General features: G+C 40.4%; 1 protein-coding gene across 1 annotated transcript in view; it reads left to right on the top strand.

The window, feature by feature from the left end:
* The first annotated feature begins 12678 nt into the window (after positions 1-12678).
* tmem88a (transmembrane protein 88 a) overlaps positions 12679-23018 on the top strand; it is a 28378-nt gene continuing 18038 nt past the window's right edge. The window contains exon 1 of the mRNA XM_084319895.1: positions 12679-12945. The gene's annotated coding sequence lies outside the window, so the exon portion shown is untranslated. The remainder of the gene's footprint in view (positions 12946-23018) is intronic.

The raw sequence follows: 23018 nt of genomic DNA, 5'->3' as shown, positions 1-23018 counted from the left end.
TATTGTGTAATGCCGTGTGAAGTGGTGGTTTTGGGAGAAAGGCATCGCTAGAAGCCGCTTGTTAGTATTTTGCAAGTGAAAGTGGGATAATGGCAGGCGAGGTGATGATTTTAGGAAATGCAAAGAAAGGCATCGCTAGAAGCACCACCTGCACATGTGTCCTAATAAACGTCCCTGCCAGATCCTACGTGAGAGAGGTAACGAGTGGCCAGAATTTGCATAGCGTGCAGGACTGCTGCCGTGGGGGGGAGGGGAAATAGCGATTTAAGAACTTTTTCCAGTTTCTCTGAAATACGGGTTTACTAACTAGAGGACTAATATGGTTTGATTCTTAGTTGGAAATCAAAAAATATTGTATATATGATTTGTTTTTGCCCATATGTCCAGCTTATACACCTGAAATAACCAGCCCATTTTCACTGTAGTTTTATGTTATCGGAATGTGAATATCTTCCCAATTTTATAAGTGCTTTCGTCGCTATTCCCTTCTTTTTGGATTACGAAAGAAAATGAAGCATTGTAAATTGTGACTATTTATACTGTATCCACTGATGTGCACAAAAGGAGAGGGGCAAAGAGGATAATCACCCCCTGCCTTTTTTGGTTTGTTTAGTTTTTTCCTTGGAGTTCCCAGGTCTCCTCCTATGGTAGATTGAACAAACCTTTTCCAAAGGGACATACAATCATCTGAAGAGAAAGCCAAGACGGTAAATGGGCAATCAAATGATCAGGCTGAAGGGAACTCAAATGCTTTAATTTTTCCCAAAGGACACCCCCTTCCCCCTGCAGTGGAGTACCTAAAGGGGATTCATGCTTTACAGGGCCGGCGTTGACAGACAAACACAGCCCAGGTCATCCCACCAGGGAGATTGTGTATATGCCTGGATGGATGGATGCCAAGAGGTTCCATTTACTCTGTATTGGGAATGGATTACCTTTAAAAAAGAATGTCATGGTAAAATGGCCAAGGCACCGTGGTTGAAATTTGGCCTTTCATTATGTCCCAATATGTCTTTCCTTCTCTTTGTTTCTCAGTATATTATCATGACTTCTGTTTGCTTGCAAAATGTCAGTGTGACTCGCAGATGGGAAATCATCTTGCAATATAATTTTTTTTTTCTTACCACGGTTACTGAAAATACAGATCTATTTTACTCTAATGTCTTCAACTCAACTTAATTTTATTGTGGGATGGATGGGGGGGATAATTTTACAGACAGAATTATATTTAAAACGTACGATTTTAGCCATCACATTCTGCCCATCTCAAATATCATGATAAGGGTTTATAATATGTGTCAGTGCTACTATTTTAGTTGAATTTAGATCAGAGGTTGGGCTTTAGGAAATGGTTAAAAATCACAATCCATCCCTCCAAAATAGAGTCACTCTAAATAAAATTTTCAAATCAAATGTATTTGTAAGGCCCGACAACACACGTTAATGTCCCCATGGGCCGGACACGTCTTCTTTAAGGCCCGACAACACACGTTAATGTCCCCATGGGCTGGACACGTCTTCTTTAAGGCCCGACAACACACGTTAATGTCCCCATGGGCCGGACACGTCTTCTTTAAGGCCCGACAACACACGTTAATGTCCCCATGGGCTGGACACGTCTTCTTTAAGGCCCGACAACACACGTTAATGTCCCCATGGGCCGGACACGTCTTCTTTAAGGCCCGACAACACACGTTAATGTCCCCATGGGCCGGACACGTCTTCTTTAAGGCCCGACAACACACGTTAATGTCCCCATGGGCCGGACACGTCTTCTTTAAACAAGTCAAGAAGAAACATCACAATAAGTCAAGAACAAAGACAAAAACACCATAAAGTAAATTTTTTTTTTTTAAATTTAATAAATGAATGCAGAGTATTTAGAGTATTTAAATGTAGTGTTATAAAATAGCAACTTCCTATAGGGAGCACAGAGCCCTCTTAGCGTACACCCCTTTTTCAGAGATTTGCACCTGCCCTTGTGAGTCTGTGCATATACCAATAATGTAAACGTTTGTGTTCGGGGGTCACCAGAAGCCCGTTTGTGTTCGGGGGTCACCAGAAGCCCGTTCTGGTTTCTTTCTTAATATAATGTGTAACGGGGAATTCGGCTTTTTGCATACGTCCACCTAAATCGTCTTTTCGCGTGGATGCTCTGATGCATCCTAAAGAAAAGCCCCTTTTTCCACTTATTTTTGTTATTGCAATGGGAATATTGGCCCAGTTTTATACCTCTTTTTTTGTTGTTGCTAATCCCTTCTTTCTGGATTACAGAGAAAATGGAAGAATTGTAAATTGTGACTTTATTTATACTGTATATGGTTGTTTTTCTTGAATATATTTATTGCATATTGATGGTGCTTCACTTGTTAAGGGGCTATGAGATATTTTAAAGATGTAGGATACTATTATGATAAATATTGGATAGGGGAAGTGCAATCAGGGGGGGGTTTGATTTTCAAGGTGCTGGACCCCCCCCCTGCCTCGCAACCCCCTCGTTGAACTGTGTACAAACGATGTATGAACATAAGTCAATGTATATCATTTAAAATCGACAGGTTGGTGCTTATAGAACCGTGTCAGTACAGTTTACCGGTAAATAAATGGAATGATGTCTTTGTACTGTAAGAGATAAAAACACAATACCTTTTTCAGCTGTTTTGCATTGTATGAAATTCATAGACTTGTGAGGCATTAGTGGTTTTCTGACGACGATCAGCAGTAGATGTAGTTCTTGACACTTTTTCTGAAAGAAGGATTTTAGGGGGTGTGACTTTTAGCGGTGTCGAGGTTTAGTTTGTTTTGTGTCTTGTCCTCATAAGTATTATTTGAAGGATGTACTGTAATATTGCTCTTTTAAACTCCTGTTTTTATTTATGCTGCACTCACTGTTTAAAATAATAAAAATTATAATAAAAAAAAAGATGTTCCATAGAAGAGAAGCTGAGCCAGACCTGTCTTAAATCCTTCTGTGATCTTTCTGTGACATATTGTATTGTTGTTAAAGGAAATAAATCGTTTTGATAAATTCTTTGAGATTGGGGTGTCCTTTGATTTTCTTCTATTCTCCGGTGGTGGAGAGAGCTAACACTCAGCTAATGGTGTTTTAAGAGGTGGCTATCCTGTTGCGGGGAGGCTCATCCTTGAGTGAGGAAATAGTTGACTAATAGAAGTCAATAGGACTGTAAAATTGTGTTTCCCACAACCTATTTAAACCTAGTGCTTATTATAGCAGAGATGTGCTCATAATTATTTTTAAGGAAAATCAACTAACACAGTTTTGGTCAACTTCACTAAGTACAAACCGACCAATTAATGAACTACGAGGGGCAGCTCTAGTGTGACCCTCCTCTGTGTTCCAATGGTAAAGGCCCAGACAAAGTAAGGGGCGGGGGCTGGCGAGACTGGGTTCACGGGACTGACCGGGTGGCATCTATGCTTTAGGCAACTGGCTTGTCCTTCCGCGTTGCTCTGATTGGCCACTGATCTACGCTAGTTTCGCCCCTACGCCGGTATGAGCCTAGATAATAATAATAATAATGCGCGAGCCCTCGCACACATATATTAACGTAACTAGCTATTCATATCAATCGAAATAACGTTCATCTCTCTATATTAACGTAACTAGCTATTCATATCAATTGAAATAACGTATTGTATTGTTTTCATCTCTATATTAACGTGATTCCATCGACACATAGGTAACATGCTCTTGCGTGTGACGCGACTTTGGGCTTCATTATTCAGCCACATGAATAGCTAGTTACGTTAATATAGAGAGATGATAAATTAATTAAACGTAAAAAAAATAAATAAAAATTTAACTAAGAGTGATTTGAACTTGTGACCATAGGCTCCACCGCCAGCTGACAAACGAGTTGAGCTAAGTGCGTCAATGTTAAAACTAGCGAAACTAGCGTAGATCAGTGGCCAATCAGAGCAGGCAACTGTAAAGCATAGACGCGACCGGGTGGGAGACGAAGCAGTAGAGGTAGCCCACAGGAGATCCCTCATCTGAATGGTGCCCCCCCTGCTGGAGAGTCTCCCGGGCCTGTAGTTGATCGTTCAAGGCTTGGGCAGCTGCGGAGGCAAGCGCCCATGGTCAGCAAGGACTCTCTCCTGAGCCTGTAGTTTCCATGGCCAGATCTTCTGTTAGGCTCAAATACACAACACAGGAGACAGAAGAATGTTCAACCCCGAAGGGCATTTAATAATGCGTTGTCAGACAACATTTTAAACTGAAAGTGTCAGTGTGGAGAGCAGATCTATTTTATAGGTCTGTGCAGCAGAGTAGATTAAGTTTCACTTTCACTTAAATATGAAGAGGCACAGGTGAGAATCATCACGCTGATGGATGGAGACTCCGCACCTGCCTGCTAATCACCACAGCACCCTACAAGACACCAGGACCTTCATGCATCAGTGTCAGATCTTCGTTTTAAGATGGCCTGGCAAGTATATTTGATATTCCTCCCACTGAATATGTTTTTCGTCGTTTCTATGTTAACCTTACGCCCGTTGTGTTTTCGTGTATCCACCCGTTCCATGAATATGTTTTTCGTTGTTTCTATGTTAACCTTACTCCCGCTCTGTTTTCGTGTATCCACCCGTTCCATGAATATGTTTTTCGTCGTTTCTATGTTAACCTTACTCCTGTTGTGTTTTCGTGTATCCACCCGTTCCATGAATATGTTTTTCGTCGTTTCTATGTTAACCTTACGCCTGTTGTGTTTTCGTGTATCCACCCGTTCCATGAATATGTTTTTTGTTGTTTCTATGTTAACCTTACTCCCGTTGTGTTTTCGTGTATCCACCTGCTCCATGAATATGTTTTTTGTTGTTTCTATGTTAACCTTACTCCCGTTGTGTTTTCGTGTATCCACCTGCTCCATGAATATGTTTTTCGTTGTTTCTATGTTAACCTTACTCCCGTTGTGTTTTCGTGTATCCACCTGCTCCATGAATATGTTTTTCGTTGTTTCTATGTTAACCTTACTCCCGTTGTGTTTTCGTGTATCCACCCGTTCCATGAATATGTTTTTCGTCGTTTCTATGTTAACCTTACTCCCGTTGTGTTTTTGTGTATCCACCCGTTCCATGAATATGTTTTTCGTCGTTTCTATGTTAACCTTACTCCCGTTGTGTTTTCGTGTATCCACCCGTTCCATGAATATGTTTTTCGTCGTTTCTATGTTAACCTTACTCCCGTTGTGTTTTCGTGTATCCACCCGCTCTATGGTTTTTTGGCGTCTCATGTTTTTTCGTGTTTTTATATCGTGTTTTTCCCGTGTGCTTCCCCTCGTTTGTGCTGTGAAGACTTATTTTGTTTTTCTCTCTGTTGTCTTCACAGCTTCACTCCCGTGCTTCTCACTGGTCATGGTTATCCACTCGCCAGGCTCAAGACGCACACACACACACACACACACCGCATTGGTGTTCATTCATTATGGTATTGGTTTGTGGTTACCTATCCGGAGCTCAGTATGAGGAACAGCATGGATTGTGCTGAGAAAGGACTCTACCGATCAACAACATCATTGGTACAGTAAGCAAGAAATATGGTTCCAAAAAACGACCCCTTTAAATACAGGAGAGAGCTTCACTTTTTCTTTATGGGGACCACTAGATTGTTATCAAGAACTTTTCGCAGACCACCTTGTATGCAAACCGGAGTGTGGCTTGTACATGCCTCAGACTCACTGTCATTATTGTCTGTTTCTTTTCTCTTGAGAGAACCCGACGCTATCGTCACAGATCCATGTTGGCTTCAACATGTGAGGCGAGAGCGCCGGTTAAAACTATTGATGTTCCGGGGCGGTCAGGTGGCGTAGCGAAGATTGCGTTCGTCACCAACACCGGAGACGCTGTATTCGTCTGTTCGAATCCAGCTCACAGCTCCGGCGTTGTCACCAGCTTGGCTGGCCGTTCACACTAATACAATTGGCTGTATTAGAGGGTGGGAAAGCTGGCGGGGTGGGTCCGGGTCGTTGTAAACAGCGACTCCTACAGTTCGGTCGGGGCGCCTGCTCAGCGCGGATAGGATCTAAGGGGGGTAGTGTGATCCTTCCACACGTTACACCCTCTCAGTGAGAGTCCGCGCTGCCAGGTGAAAAGAAGCGGTTGACTGGCTGGACGTGTGTCGGAGGAAGCATGTGGTAGCCTCCACTCTCCCAGACCGACTGTGGGGGGTAAGTGCGCAGCGACCAGGAAGGGGATTGGGAATTGGCATAACGATTAATATTGGGATGGGAGAAATTGTCCAGATATTGTCCAACTCTTAATTTCCGATACCAATATCAACCGATACCGATATATGCAGGGTCTTATTTTTTTGACAATAAATAAAATAAGAATTTGTTCTTACTTGCTTGCCTGGGTAAATAAAGGTTAAATAAATGTAAAAAAAAAAATTATTTCTTTTTTAAACCGATATAGATAATTTTCTATTTGAATGCCGATAACATCGGTAGGCCGATAATATCGGCCATCCCTAGTTAAAACTGACGTTACGCATAAGCACCACTATTTATCGGTAACGATTAGCCTAGTTTGACGATGACTGAACAGCCCACCTGCACACCTCACCCTGTGAACCAATGAGTCAGTGGATCGTAGGAACCGGCGTCACCAACGCGCGGAAACGGGCATGAGACATTCCTCAGCTTAATCGGGAAAGCCCACCAGAGGATGTCATGACTAATTTGCGGTTATCCGGGGGGGGGGGGTCTACTGTATGAAAGAATACGTTTTGGAAAGTAACAGAACAGTAAGAGTGAAATCAAATCAGTCATTACACCAAATGTTTTGATCCACTTTTTCTCCTAATTTTCTATTTTTCTCCCATCCCAATTTCGTATTGCCAATTCTCCCCTCCCCTGTCTTGAACGTTGCTAGACTATGCCTCCCACTGCTTGGTTGTAGTGAGGATAGAAGCCTTGCATCACGTGTCCCCTCCGGTACACGAGGAGGCAGCCTGTCGCATCTTTTCACCAGACAGCGCGGACTCTCAGTGGCGAGGTGTAACGCGTGGGAGGCTCACACTACCCCCGCTACTTCCTGTCTCTGCTGTGCAGGCGTCACCCAACCGACCTGTAGGAGTCGCTGTCCACAACGTCCAATCCCCACCCATCGACTTCCACCCGCTGACTCTGCCAAATGAGTCAGTACGACGGCCGGCCCAAGTCAAAGGCAATGCTGAGACTGGGATTCGACACCGGAGTCTCTTGCATTGGTGACGAGCGCAATCTCCGCTACGCCACCCAGCCGCCCACTCATTACAGCAAATGTCACACAAAGGGACACGTCGAGAAAACAATTGACCTGACTCAAACCCCGCCCTCTTTTCTTGATCCTCCGATTACAACGGTTGCTTCTAGGGGGAAAAGCGGGCAGGGGTTTGAGATCCATTTGACATGAAGTGACATATACAGTTATTTATTGTCACAGTTTTTAGAGACAGACGCAGATACTTTCCCTCTTGCCAGTGTTCTGTGTGTGGCAGAGGGCTATAGGAGCCTGGGAATACTGACGTGGAGGACGCAGGGCCCGGCGCATCTCAGACCACATGGTGAACGCAGCGGATATCCTGCGTCCAAGGACAGGAAGGCTGTTCTTCCTCTACCAAGCCCCTAGACCTCAACACGCACATACACGCTCATGCACGCACGCACGCACACACACACACACACACACACACACACACACACGCACGCACGCACGCACGCGCGCACGCACGCACGCACGCACACACACACACACACACACACACACACACACACACACACACACACACACATTGGTAATAAACAAGGATACAAATATTCTTATCCTAATGTGAAACACTGTGATTTACCTTACCTTGCTACCACCGGATTTCATTGTATACTTGTATGCCGTGACAAATAAAACTCTTGACTTGACTTGACTTGACTTGACTCTATCTTTTTTATCCTCGCTTATGCCTGCATTTCTTACTGCTGTGAAGCACTTTGAACTGCAATGTCTGTATGAAAAGTGCTATACAAATTAAGTTGTTATTAAAGTTATTATTATTATTAGCATTTCTTGTGTCTACCAGCCCCTGAGAAAGTGGGCAACTGTCACCAGAAGGCCATATTCTGTTTTAAAAGTCTTAAACTGGCTGGTAAAAGAGGCTATTGAAAGTGACTGGTGATTATTATGGGACTTATACAAGTCACAGTGGTTATTTTCCTGTTCTGGCAATGGCGTCATCGTGACAGGCAGCTATGTATATCAAAAGGAAGCATGGCTGCATCATGCTTCAACCAACTCTTTGCTGTCCAATTGTTGCACGTTTTTGTAGATGGCTGATTTGGACATCCCTGCACGTGGTTTTATTTTGGCTAGCTATACACGTATTACACTTACGTAAACAGGACATTTGTTATGTGGGTTATCATTCCTTTGAAGCAGGGTAGGAAGTGTAAAAAAAATATTCCCTGAGCTTGTTTTGCCCATGTGAACAGAATTCAGGAGCATTTAAAAATGTTTTAGCATATAGGACGACTGCAACTGAATGTGTGTATTATAATAAAGAGGCAATCTCTCATTATTAATGTGAGAATTATGAATAATCCACACGTGAAGTGGATAAATGTTCCATTTTCTACCGTTGATTATATTTATTATTTTTTAGCACCCACATTCCCAAATGTAGGCATAGTTTAATAGAAAATAATAGAATAGAAATACTTTAATCATCCAGAGGTAAATTTGGCACTACAAATCGCTCACAGTAAACATTTAGGTAGACAAAACAATTAGTCACGACTAAGAATAGAAAATAAGCCTAAGAATAAAGAATAAAATAAGCTAAAATAATAATAATAGATGATGAACACCCAGCAGTATGTTTGCTCCTGCGCCACATTGATGGAGGAATCCTGGTCTGCAGCCAAATGGGATCTTTGACCAACTGCCAACATTGCGGTAACATCAAACAATTGACTGACTGAAAAACAATTATAAATACATTTCCATGAAATTTCCTAAACATGTTGGACATATATCGCTTCCCATAACTTTTCTAGGCCTGGAAAACACAATTTTCAATTCCACGAATTGTTCAGGTTTGGTCTTTAGTAACCCTGCGTATAGGGAATCGGTGCCAGGGGTGGTTTTCAGTTCTCCTTCCCACAGAAAACACACGAGGGATTTAATTCCACAACATCAAACCAGAAAGTATTTATGGTTTTTATTGTATTTATCGTAAAAAAACGACACCCGATTGCTGTCACAATGAAATATCCTTATTTGTAATATTGATAAGGTTGTTGGTTATCTCAAGACATTTGCTCAGAAAACTAACATTTCATCTATATATCTTTTTCTATTATTGAGCAATAAATCATCAGGTAATGATTATAATCCAAAATGTATATATAGCAGAGTGGAACCTTCTAAGAGGAAATAGGACCAATGAGCCTGTATTATCCCGACTCTCGTCTCTCCCAACTCTTCACTGCCCCATTTTTCTCAACCTGTGTTTTTCACATCAGTAAACATCCAATGAACTCAAATAAAACTAAAAAAAAGAAGAACAAATATTGTTTTTTCACTCTTTGAACTGAGCTTCTTTCCCAGTGATTCCACAAGTTTCCTGCCAGATTTCACTCACTTCACCTCCTCTTCATTTCCTCACTATTCTCCACTCCGAGCGTTCTGTTTCTCATCAAAGGGTCAAACGTGCCAATCCTCTCCCATTCCTGACCTGAAAACAAACCTAAAACAACCACAGCTCACATGACCTGGCCTCTGCCCCGTAGCGGGGTTATTAGAGTTCTAACCAAAACAACTCAAATTAAAACGAGACTGAGACCAGCCATGGGAAAACACTGAAACTGAGCAAACCGAAAAATATATATGAAAACTAAAACTTAATTTAAAAACCGACGGTAAAGCAGAACAAACTAAAATAAATAAATAATGGAATATTTACTATAATAACCCTATAGCCCCATGCCGTCTCAGAGTGCTGCGTTGCGTCTCTTGGAATGCGTAGGGGCTATAGGGTGCTGTCTTATCTCTGTGCGTGTAATGGACTGGCCCCATCACAGCAGTGGTTCCCAAAGTGGGGGTCTGTGGCCCAGCAGGGGTCCTGGAGGGGCTTACAGGGCGGTCCCAAGTATAGAAGGACGAATTGTTTAATTTAGCTTTGTTTAATAATTCCCTTTTAGCCCCCGCCCTCCCCCCCATCCCTTCAAGAGGCGTTGTCTCTTGCCAGGCCATCATTGTAAATAAGAATTTGTTCTTAATTGATTTGCCTGGTTAAATAAAGGTAAAATAAATCAAATTATTTTAGATTTTTGATATATTTATACGTTTCACACTCCCCACTGTTAATGGCCCCGCCTACAGTGGCCCATGACATACAGTGCAAAGTTGCATAGTACAGTACAATAGTATGTTATAGCAAAGCGGTCCGGCGTGAATCCTGTTTAGCAGCAGAACGCTCCTCAGATGCTCTGATGCTGTGCGATCTGGGAGCGCTGGACATGAAAAGGTCTAGCAGCCGCCGATCTGGGGTACAAAGCGTTCTATGATGTGCTGATAAGCAGCTAATGGATGTAACACAGGATATGAGTTATCTAAAACTCACTCGGCCCAACAGGCCGTTTGAAAAATTGCTATGTAAAAAAAAAAAAAAAAAAAACCTTATCATCAGTTGCATTTGTTTGTTTGTTTTGGTTCTTGGAAATAAACTAGAAGCTAAAAACTTTAAATAATGACAACATTTTACCATTTTGGAAGAAAGAAAGAAAGAAAGAAAGAAAGAACAACAGAAAGACAGAGTTTAGTTTACTCCGTTTATTTGATCAGGGACAGTGCATATCAATCAACAGTTATACATTTATAAATGAATACAAATTAACAAACTGTAAATATTATGCCAACATTAGCAGGGTTGCTAGTTTTCAGTTGTAGTTTAAGTCAGAAAATAAATAGAAAAATAGAAGGATATTAAAGCTAATAAAAAAAACAATTTAAAACATATTCTGTACATTCACTCACTAGGCATTCGTGCATCTATAAGAAACAGTGTACAGGGACAAATCAAAGCTATACATGTATATGCACCGTACAGGCAGGCAGGCAGACAGACAGGCAGACAGACAGACAGACAGACAGACAGACAGACAGACAGACAGACAGACAGACAGACAGACAGACAGGCAGGCAGACAGACAGACAGACAGACAGACAGACAGACAGACAGACAGACAGACAGACAGACAGACAGACAGACAGACAGACAGACAGACAGACAGACAGACAGACAGACAGACAGACAGACACAGACAGACAGACAGACAGACACAGACAGACAGACAGACAGACAGACAGACAGACAGACAGACAGACAGACAGACAGACAGACAGACAGACAGACAGACAGACAGACAGACAGACAGACAGACAGACAGACAGACAGACAGACAGACAGAAAGAGGCCAGTATTACTGGTGCAGAGTGTGGGGAGGTGGGCAGTACACACTGATTCCTCGGTCTAATCTAATCCAAATAAACACTCCCATTCCCTCACTCCCCTCGCCTCCCCTCAGCCTCCCCACCGGGCTGCAGGGTTATCAGAGTAACCCCTCCACTGCACACCCCCCCCCCATCCACCCAAATACTATCACTAGCCTTTAAAGCCCCAATCTGCAGTCCACACATAAAGAATAGGGTACCCTTCCAAAAAGAGGATCATCCCCTCACTCCTGACCCTCCAACCCCTGCATCACTTACATGTTCACACGCTTATATTTGAGTATTATTATTTATTAAAATGTTCTCTCTGTTTTGTCTCTAAGCTGTCTCCCTTTCGCTGTAGTATCCCCACCATGTTGTCATTGTGAAAGTCCATGTACTGTGTTTATCCATATACCATAATGTAATGTATGTAAAGTGCTTTGAGATGAGCACTTTATGTAAGGCGCTATATAAAATAAATCTATTATTATTATTATTATTATTATTATTATTATTATTATTATTATTATTATTATTATTATTATTATTATTATTATTATTATTATTATTATTATTATTATTATTATTATTATTATTATTATTAAATGTATCATGGTATTTCCGTCATTTTCTTTTGTCACTACCAGAATATGCATCAAACTACTGTGATACTGTGTTTTGTACGGTGTGTGCCCACAACAGTCAACAGACAGAGAAAACAATAACGGGATCACTGACATTTTCATGCTCTGAAAGTGGAACAGAATTTAAAAAACACATTTAAATTTAGTTTCAGAACACGTTGAGTTCAAATGAAAAATATTTCTTTAATAATAACAACTCAGCTACAATTATCTAAAAGTCCTAGTAGTCATACTTCTATCTATCTAGTACTACTATATATATTCCCCAGAAAATGTATATGAATACGCTCAATAGGCTACGCCTCAAAATATTTAGTATTGGGGCTTTACACCTGAGACGTCTCTCTCTCTCGCTCTCTTTCTCTCTCTCTCTCTCTCTCTCTCTCTCTCTCTCTCTCTCTCTCTCTCTCTCTCTCTCTCTCTCTCTCCCTCTCACACACACACACACACACACACACACACACACACACACACACACACACACACACACACACACACACACACACACAAGCACATCTCTAGAGTGTGTGAGTAAGGAGGAAGAAGCAGTGAGACAAGCAGAATTTTCCTAACTCTCTTCTGACTCATTCTGAGTGGCTCAGTCAGAGGTATCGGTACTGGAGCATAGATCTGGACTGAACTGGCCGTTTATCTTCTGAATCTTTGGACACGGCACAGGAACAACTAACCCTGAGTTTTCACGCAGAAAGGAGGACAGAGGAGGCTCGTGAAGAAGAAGCACTCGCAGTCTGCTCATCATTTCTTGCTTACAGGAGCAGAGGGAGGTTATAATTGCCTGGTTAACCACACAGTAAGTGAAGCCGATTCAGCTGTTGATTATCTCCATCACAAGCCACAATGAATAAATGAAGAGATATACATTCCAACATAAGATAGACATAATCTTTCATCTAAAATGGAAAGCCTTTTGGGACGAAACCCTCCTAACACAGAAAAAAGGTGCTATACCTCAACTCAAGGGCTTTAGTATTATACTATCAGTCCACGTTCACTTTATCTAATGCATGCAGTATTAGATTGAGATCTTGGTTTACCCAATATGAATGTGTGAGTGTTGTTTTTATTTTGACCTTTGACAGTTTAGTCTTGATTTCGATAGGATGTCTGTCTCTGAAAGCTAGAAAGCAATACGAGCCTGAATACTAATAAAATAATGAGTAAGTGACTTTAACAGTTTTGGGAGTTGAGTGGAGGGGAGTGTGTGACCTCTTGAACTGCAGTGTTCACACTAACAGACAGCAGACACAGGAAAGGTTGTAATTCAAACTAATTGGGACACAGGTTACCGGTGTGCATGGTGGCACGGCATCCTACCCTGACACAGCATGGCTGTCTATATGTTGTAGGCCTACTCCATATAACTATACTGTACTGCATGTGAGCAGTGTCCTGATTGTGCTTTGTTTAGTAGATTGTATTATATAGCCTACTACTACTACTACTACTACTACTACTACTACTACTACTACTACTACTACTACTACTACTACTACTACTACTACTACTACTACTACTACTACTACTACTACTACTACTACTACTACTACTACTCTTCCTCCTACTACTACTACTACTACTACTACTACTACTACTACTACTACTACTACTACTACTCCTCCTCCTCCTCCTCCTCCTCCTCCTCCTCCTCCTACTACTACTACTACTACTACTACTACTACTACTACTACTACTACTACTACTACTACTACTACTACTATTACTATTACTACTACTACTACTACTACTACTACTACTACTACTACTACTGCTACTACTACTACTACTACTACTACTACTACTACTACTACTACTACTACTACTACTACTACTACTACTACTACTACTACTACTACTGTAAAAATGTAATAAAAAAAGTCAACCAACAAACTAGATTCTTGTACCGGATCTCCTCTCTGGTAAACAAGAATACCCTGAAGACTCTGGCAGGAGCACTCATTCAAGGGTACTACGACTATGCTTGCACCTCATGGTACCAAAGCACCTCAAAGGCGCTAAAAACAAAATTACAAACATCTCAAAACAAACTGGTCAGACTACTGCTTGACCTTACTCCTAGAACCCACCTCACCCCTGCCCACTTTGACAACCTAGGATGGCTTAGAGTAGACGACAGAGTACAGCAACTTGCAATGGGCCTGGTCTACAAGATACACTACACGACCAAGGTACCCATGTACATGTCAAAATACTTCCCAAAGGTCAGTGAATACCACGATCACAACACCAGAGGGAGCTCCACAAATCATGTTAAACCCAGATTCGGCTCAAACAAGGGACTAAACACGTTTCGCAATTATGCCACATCAATGTGGAACGCCCTACCCAAAGTTGTAAAGGAATGTGAATCACTACCCACTTTCAAAAACACTCTAAAAAAACACCTACGGGAGACTGCAATTCGAAACTGGCCCCTGTAAATGTCCTAACACAACCCCCTCCACCAATGTACAGTAAATTACCAAGTATGGTCTTGTCAATATTCCAATGTACAGTTTTGCTTGTACAGTGGTACAGTGTACCCCACCCACCCCTCCTACCCAACCTCCCCCCCCACTCCTACCCAACCTCCCCCCCACTCCTACCCAACCCCCCCCCCCACCCAACCACCTCCAATGTACAGTCCCCCCCACCCCCCCCCCACCTACCCAACCTCCTCCAATGTACAGTTTCTACGTCAAATGTATATACTTTTTTTTCTCTTTTCGTATCACAAACAGTACTGTATTTGCAAATCTGGTATGTCATAAATGTATAGATGTAGCAGTACTGTCTATCTGTATGTCATGTATGTCATATATGTTACGATGCATTGAAAATGGGGGACCCTGATGTAAACAAGACGAAAGTCTTTCTCTGGTCTGCATCCCCTTAACAATTGTATGTATTGAGCTGTACTGTACTGTACCCATTCTGCAATCTGTTAATAAAGTTTTCATTCATTCATTCATTCACTACTACTACTACTACTGCTACTATTACTGCTACTACTACTACTACTACTACTACTACTACTACTACTACTACTACTACTACTACTACTACTCCTCCTACTACTACTACTACTGTTGCTACAACTACTACTACTACTACTACTACTACTACTACTACTACTACTACTACTACTACTACTACTACTACTGCTACTACTACTCCTCCTACTACTACTACTACTACTACTACTACTACTACTACTACTACTACTGTTGCTACAACTACTACTACTACTACTACTAGTACTACTACTACTACTACTACTACTACTACTACTACTACTACTACTACTACTCCTTGTCAGGATCTGAACTTTCGGGACAGTCCTCTGCCGCCCCCCGGCGGTCTGTTTGCGGTGCTACAGGCCGCCGCCCATTGTATGAGTCTGTATGTACATATTCTGTCCAATCTGTTGTCTATTGTATTCCCTGTACATTTGCTAGCGGTCCTGTGTTCGATGTCCTAGTCTTCCCTGTGTGTATTCATATTCATGTTCCTGTCTAGTCCTAGTCTTCCCCGTGTTGTTATGTTACAATGTTTATTCCTGCCCTAGCCTGTCAGCCCCCAGCTGTTCCCTATCTGTTATAATTAGTAGTTCTGTATATATTCATGCTGCCTCCTATCTTCCAGTGTCGCGTCATTGTTTGTTGTTAGGTTACCTTGTCAGTACCTTCCTGTGCTGTTCTTCCTACCTTGTTTTCCCCTGTAACGTGTGCCTTGTGGCTGTGCTCAGTAAAGACTATTATTATTATCGGAACGTCGCCTCGTCTCTCTCACTCCACTTTGTCCTGCGATTGAATCCTACACCTCTCCTGAACTCCGAATCCTCACACTCCTACTACTACTACTACTGTTGCTACTACTACTACTACTACTACTACTACTACTACTACTACTACTACTACTACTACTACTACTACTACTACTACTGATGCTGCTACTACTATAGCTACTGCTGCTGCTACTACTACTACTCCTACTACTACTACTACTACTACTACTACTACTACTACTACTACTACTACTACTACTGCTACTACTACTACTGTTACTTGCCACTTGAATACCCAGGGACAGAATGATATATTGAAATGTACCCTCCTTACTTTACTATCTATTCTGACAGATGTAATCCTAATTCACGTTTTCCACATAATGTTCTCTAATATTAGCCTAATAGTATTAGATCACAGACGTCTTGGTCACAAACAACAGGTGGTTGTAATAGAATAGTAGATTTATTAACATTAAACGACAACTTTGGGCCATTGTGCCTTATTGTATGGCAAGACACGTTGTGAGAATACTATGTAATAATAGGATTATATGAGGAAATACCACAAATTTAAATATCAGTGTTGATACCACTCTCCACGGCTAACATTACAGTATATTAAAGAGGATGCAATGAAGAAATAACACCCCCACTTCAAATTCAAGACAAAAAACAACTTGTTGACACTTAAGAGTAGTGGGTTTTCAGAGCAGACTGGCTGTTTCTGGCTCATTGTTCTGGGTTGGTGGTTATCCTGGAGGTTGGATGTGGGGTCAGGGGGGGGGGGGGTCCATTTCCTCCCACTTAGAGTGGTGTATGTTGACTTTCCACACCTCTCACCATGATATTTTAAGGAAACCATTACAACATCCTTTAGCTTTTTCTATTCTGGATGCTGAACTAATGCAATGATTATTGTATAAGACAATGTACAACATTTTGCTCCAAAGTTGAACAAAAATGTAACTGTTGTTCATTTACAACAGGGCCCCTTAGCTTCTCTCCTCAAATCTGAATGGGCTCCTTGGCTCACAAGAGTCTCACCGTAACCTCTTAACATGGGCCCAGAAAAATGGCAATTTTGTTTTACTTGAACTTGAGGACTGCATACTTTTTTTGCAAAGCTTATCTTTATACTTTATGCTTATAGCACATGCATACGCCTGGTCTCTTTTGAAAAATAACATTCTGAAGTTTCTTACACAATAAAGAAAAATCACTTTTAGTGCTAATGAAATAGAGTAGCATAGGGCTGAACTTGAGTTGAACTTGAACTGTAGTGGTTGCAATACCCCCCCCCCCCCCCCCCCAAAAAATAAATTGGTATACGCTGGAAAACACCGCAAATCCATAGCCTGAAGTCTTATGTAGTACAGATCCAAATTTGATAACAATCTGTTGAGAAATCAGTCTTCTAGAGAGATCCGGGTAAACCGTGTGCCAAGAAAAAAGCTCTCCATTTCTCCATTTCCTCATCCAAACCAATTAATTCTGAAGCTTTTTCACTTCTGGTTTTCGCTTGTCACCTTTCACCTAGATCCCTTATTCGCACACCCCCATGTGGGGTATCATTGGAAAGCTACACTCATTGGCTACAACCCTGGCCAATAATTATCGCAATTAGCAGATGAGATTGACAGTTCTAGAGCGTCGGGAGTCCGGGGTGGTAATCTGACGCTCGCATAAAAAGATTTGGTAGAGTGAGGTGACATTCGAACGGCAACAAATAGGGCTTTAATTCTATATATAATATGTTCAGCAAAAAATGCAGCTCCGAGCTGCTAGATGCTCGCAAAGTGACCTTCGTCTGTTCTGCCGGCGAGCACGACTGCCCGGGCAAGAGGTTAAAAAACAATGAATACAGTTTATGTTTAAAACCATGCAATTCTGTACGAAGATTATGTGGTTCCTCCCTATTGGAGTTACATACATTTATTTTTATTTTTTATTATTATTATTTCTCCCCCCCTTTTTCCGTATTTTTCTCCCAACCCCCAATTTAATCGTTATGCCAATTCCCTTCCTGGTCGTTGCGCACTTACCCCCTACCGTCGGTCTGGGAGGGTGAAGACTACCACACGCTTCCTCGGACACATGTGGAGTCAACCAACCGCTTCTTTTCACCTGACAGCGAGGACTCTCACTGGGGGAGCGTAACGCGTGGGAGGCTCACACTACCTCCCCCAGATCCATCCCTCGACCAGGATACATACCCCACCGGCTTCCCACCCGCTAACACTGCCAATTGTGTTAGTATGGACGACTGACCAAGCCGGAGGTACCGCTGACAGCTGGATTCGATCCCAGTGTCTCTGCGGTGGTAGGCAGGCGCTTAATCCGCTGCACTACCCAGCCGCCCGGAGTTGCATACATTGTAAATATGTGTCAAGCTGAGACTCTCCAAAGAGCCCAATTGCCTTCATGTGTGACGAGGTGAGTGAGTAGTCATAGTAGCCCTTTCAGCATGTTGTCTTCTTCTTTCAAACTTGACCTCACTGTGTAAGGCAGGTTTGTACCTCTCACAATATGGAACTGCACATACTGTAGGGGTGACGCAACCCTTAACCGCACTGTCCGCACATTTCCACATTCACCTTGCTCTCGTGTGGAGGAGGATTAATAATAATAATTATTGTTGTAGGTTTTCCGCTTATAATACGTTTTGTGTTAATGCGATTACTAACCAGACAAAATAGCTCTAGTGTCTTCATGTTACATCTCAGCAGGCTGTGGTTACTCAAAAGAACTCCCTTTATACACGAGATCGGGCTTAAATGAAGTGTGTGTCACCTCGTTGAAGGGCTACTATTACTAGTATTACTACTATTACTACTATTACTACTTACATCATCGCACACGAATGCAATTGGACTATTTGGATCCACAAGTCAGCGTTGATATATGCAATTTATGCAACGACAAGACTGTTTATGGACCACAGTGTGCAGAAATAGGCAAAACAATTAATTATTGTATATATTCTGTATGAACAGAAATCACATCTCTGTACAAAACTGTACATTTTTAACCCTAAATTGCATAGGACATTTGACATGGTTGTGTACAAGTTTAAGTCAGAGTCAGAGAGTCAGAGATTTTATTTGCCATGTATGGACGAATCCACATTGGAATACAGGTACAGAGCAACACGCTAGATCCACAAAGAATGGATTGCACGGAGCAAGTTGCACCCTTACTTACAATTCATTATGAATTGAAAATGGGGGACCCTGATGTAAACAAGACAAAAGTCTTTCCCTGGTCTGCATCCCCTTAACAATTGTGTGTATTGAGCCGTACTGTATTGTACCCATTCTGCAATCTGTTAATAAAATGTTCATTCAATCAATCACCGTGCAGATTGATTGATTGAATGAAAGTTTTATTACCAGATTGCAGAATGGGTACAATACAGTACGGCTCAATAGACACAATTGTTAAGGGGATGCAGACCAGAGAAAGACTTTCGTCTTGTTTACATCAGGGTCCCCCATTTTCAATTCATAATGACATTTATGACATACACAACATACAGATATTACAGTATCATGACATTTATGACATGACATACAGATATGCAGTACTGTATACGTAGCATAGAACGCATATTTAGAGATCGTCTATATCAGTGGTTCCCAAACTTCTGTTTTATGCGAACCACTAGATTGTTATCAAGAACATTTGCGGACCACCTCATATGCAAACAGTAAAACATAAATAAATAAACAACTGACTTAAACCCTCTTCTTGGACCAAGTAATTTTCGTCGATAATCCAATGTACAGTTACCCCTACCCGCCTACCCATCTTAGTGATGATGCTGTGAGTTCATAGTGTATTATAAACATCTTAGTGATGCTGTGTGTTCATAGTGTATTATAAATATCTTAGTGATGATGCTGTGAGTTCATAGTGTATTATAAACATCTTAGTGATGTTGTGAGTTCATAGTGTATTATAAACATCTTAGTGATGCTGTGAGTTCATAGTGTATTATAAACATCTTTGTGATGCTGTGAGTTCATAGTGTATTATAAACATCTTAGTGATGATGCTGTGTGTTCATAGTGTATTATAAACATCTTAGTGATGATGATGTGAGTTCATAGTGTATATAAACATCTTAGTGATGATGCTGTGAGTTCATAGTGTATTATAAACATCTTAGTGATGATGCTGTGTTCATAGTGTATTATAAACATCTTAGTGATTATGCTGTGTTCATAGTAGGGCTGTCCCCGACTAAGGATTTGGATGGTCGACTATGATTGGCCAAAATGTGCCGTTAGTCGACTATTGGTCGACAAAAAAAAAATTTAATTAAAAAAAATTGTATAATATTAAAAAAAAATTATTTGTATTTTTTTTACGTTTTGTATCATTCCATTTGGGCTGTGGGGGGTGCTTAATGTCTGAAGGAGTCGACTGAAGGCTTCTTGTCCTCTGCAAAAGCATGCAATTGGTCCACTGATGGATACATCTTGATATTTGTCTAGTCTAGTGTGTTCATTAGATGGGTGAAATCCTCTTTCAGTGCCTCTGTGCCTGTTTTCGTAGGCAGTTAGCCTCTGGTATGTGTGCCATTAGCATTAGCCACGCTTCTAGGCCTCTTTTCTTTTGGAAAGATTGATACATTTTGTTTTTATTATTATTTTTTTTTTTTTTCGACTAAGAGGTTGGCTAGTCGACTACGGCTCCTTTCGACCGATTAGTCGACTAATCGACTAATAGGGGTCAGCCCTAGTTCATAGTGTATTATAAACATCTTAGTGATGATGTGTGTTCATAGTGTATTATAAACATCTTAGTGATGATGCTGTGTGTTCATAGTGTATTATAAACATCCTAGTGATGATGCTGTGTGTTCATAGTGTATTATAAACATCTTAGTGATGATGCTGTGAGTTCATAGTGTATTATAAACATCTTAGTGATGATGCTGTGAGTTCATAGTGTATTATAAACATCTTAGTGATGATGCTGTGAGTTCATAGTGTATTATAAACATCTTAGTGATGATGCAGTGAGTTCATAGTGTATTATAAACATCTTAGTGATGATGCTGTGAGTTCATAGTGTATTATAAACATCTTAGTGATGATGTGTGTTCATAGTGTATTATAAACATCTTAGTGATGATGTGTGTCCATAGTGTATTATAAACATCTTAGTGATGATGCTGTGTGTTCATAGTGTATTATAAACATCTTAGTGATGATGGTGTGAGTTCATAGTGTATTATAAACATCTTAGTGATGATGCTGTGAGTTCATAGTGTATTATAAACATCTTAGTGATGATGCTGTGAGTTCATAGTGTATTATAAACATCTTAGTGATGATGCTGTGAGTTCATAGTGTATTATAAACATCTTAGTGATGATGCTGTGAGTTCATAGTGTATTATAAACATCTTAGTGATGATGCTGTGAGTTCATAGTGTATTATAAACATCTTAGTGATGATGCTGTGAGTTCATAGTGTATTATAAACATCTTAGTGATGATGCTGTGAGTTCATAGTGTATTATAAACATCTTAGTGTTGATGCTGTGAGTTCATAGTGTATTATAAACATCTTAGTGATGATGCTGTGAGTTCATAGTGTATTATAAACATCTTAGTGTTGATGCTGTGAGTTCATAGTGTATTATAAACATCTTAGTGATGATGCTGTGAGTTCATAGTGTATTATAAACATCTTAGTGATGATGCTGTGAGTTCATAGTGTATTATAAACATCTTGGTGATGATGCTGTGTGTTCATAGTGTATTATAAACATCTTAGTGATGATGCTGTGAGTTCATAGTGTATTATAAACATCTTAGTGATGATGCTGTGTGTTCATAGTGTATTATAAACATCTTAGTGATGATGCTGTGAGTTCATAGTGTATTATAAACATCTTAGTGATGATGCTGTGTTCATAGTGTATTATAAACATCTTAGTGATGATGCTGTGTGTTCATAGTGTATTATAAACATCTTAGTGATGATGCTGTGTGTTCATAGTGTATTATAAACATCTTAGTGTTGATGCTGTGTGTTCATAGTGTATTATAAACATCTTAGTGATGCTGTGTGTTCATAGTGTATTATAAACATCTTAGTGATGATGCTGTGAGTTCATAGTGTATTATAAACATCTTAGTGATGATGCTGTGAGTTCATAGTGTATTATAAACATCTTAGTGATGATGCTGTGAGTTCATAGTGTATTATAAACATCTTAGTGATGCTGTGTGTTCATAGTGTATTATAAACATCTTAGTGATGCTGTGAGTTCATAGTGTATTATAAACATCTTAGTGATGATGCTGTGTGTTCATAGTGTATTATAAACATCTTAGTGATGATGCTGTGTGTTCATAGTGTATTATAAACATCTTGGTGATGATGCTGTGTTCATAGTGTATTATAAACATCTTAGTGTTGATGCTGTGTGTTCATAGTGTATTATAAACATCTTAGTGATGATGCTGTGAGTTCATAGTGTATTATAAACATCTTAGTGATGCTGTGTTCATAGTGTATTATAAACATCTTAGTGATGATGATGTGAGTTCATAGTGTATTATAAACATCTTAGTGATGCTGTGTGTTCATAGTGTATTATAAACATCTTAGTGATGATGCTGTGAGTTCATAGTGTATTATAAACATCTTAGTGATGATGCTGTGAGTTCATAGTGTATTATAAACATCTTAGTGTTGATGCTGTGAGTTCATAGTGTATTATAAACATCTTAGTGATGATGCTGTGAGTTCATAGTGTATTATAAACATCTTAGTGTTGATGCTGTGAGTTCATAGTGTATTATAAACATCTTAGTGATGATGCTGTGAGTTCATAGTGTATTATAAACATCTTAGTGATGATGCTGTGAGTTCATAGTGTATTATAAACATCTTGGTGATGATGCTGTGTGTTCATAGTGTATTATAAACATCTTAGTGATGATGCTGTGAGTTCATAGTGTATTATAAACATCTTAGTGATGATGCTGTGTGTTCATAGTGTATTATAAACATCTTAGTGATGATGCTGTGAGTTCATAGTGTATTATAAACATCTTA

This window comes from Notolepis coatsorum (assembly GCF_963971535.1).
Source record: "Notolepis coatsorum genome assembly, chromosome: 8".
NCBI lineage: Eukaryota > Metazoa > Chordata > Actinopteri > Aulopiformes > Paralepididae > Notolepis > Notolepis coatsorum.
The sequence above is the reverse complement of the archived record's forward strand: the minus strand, read 5'-3'. Positions and strand labels throughout refer to the sequence as shown.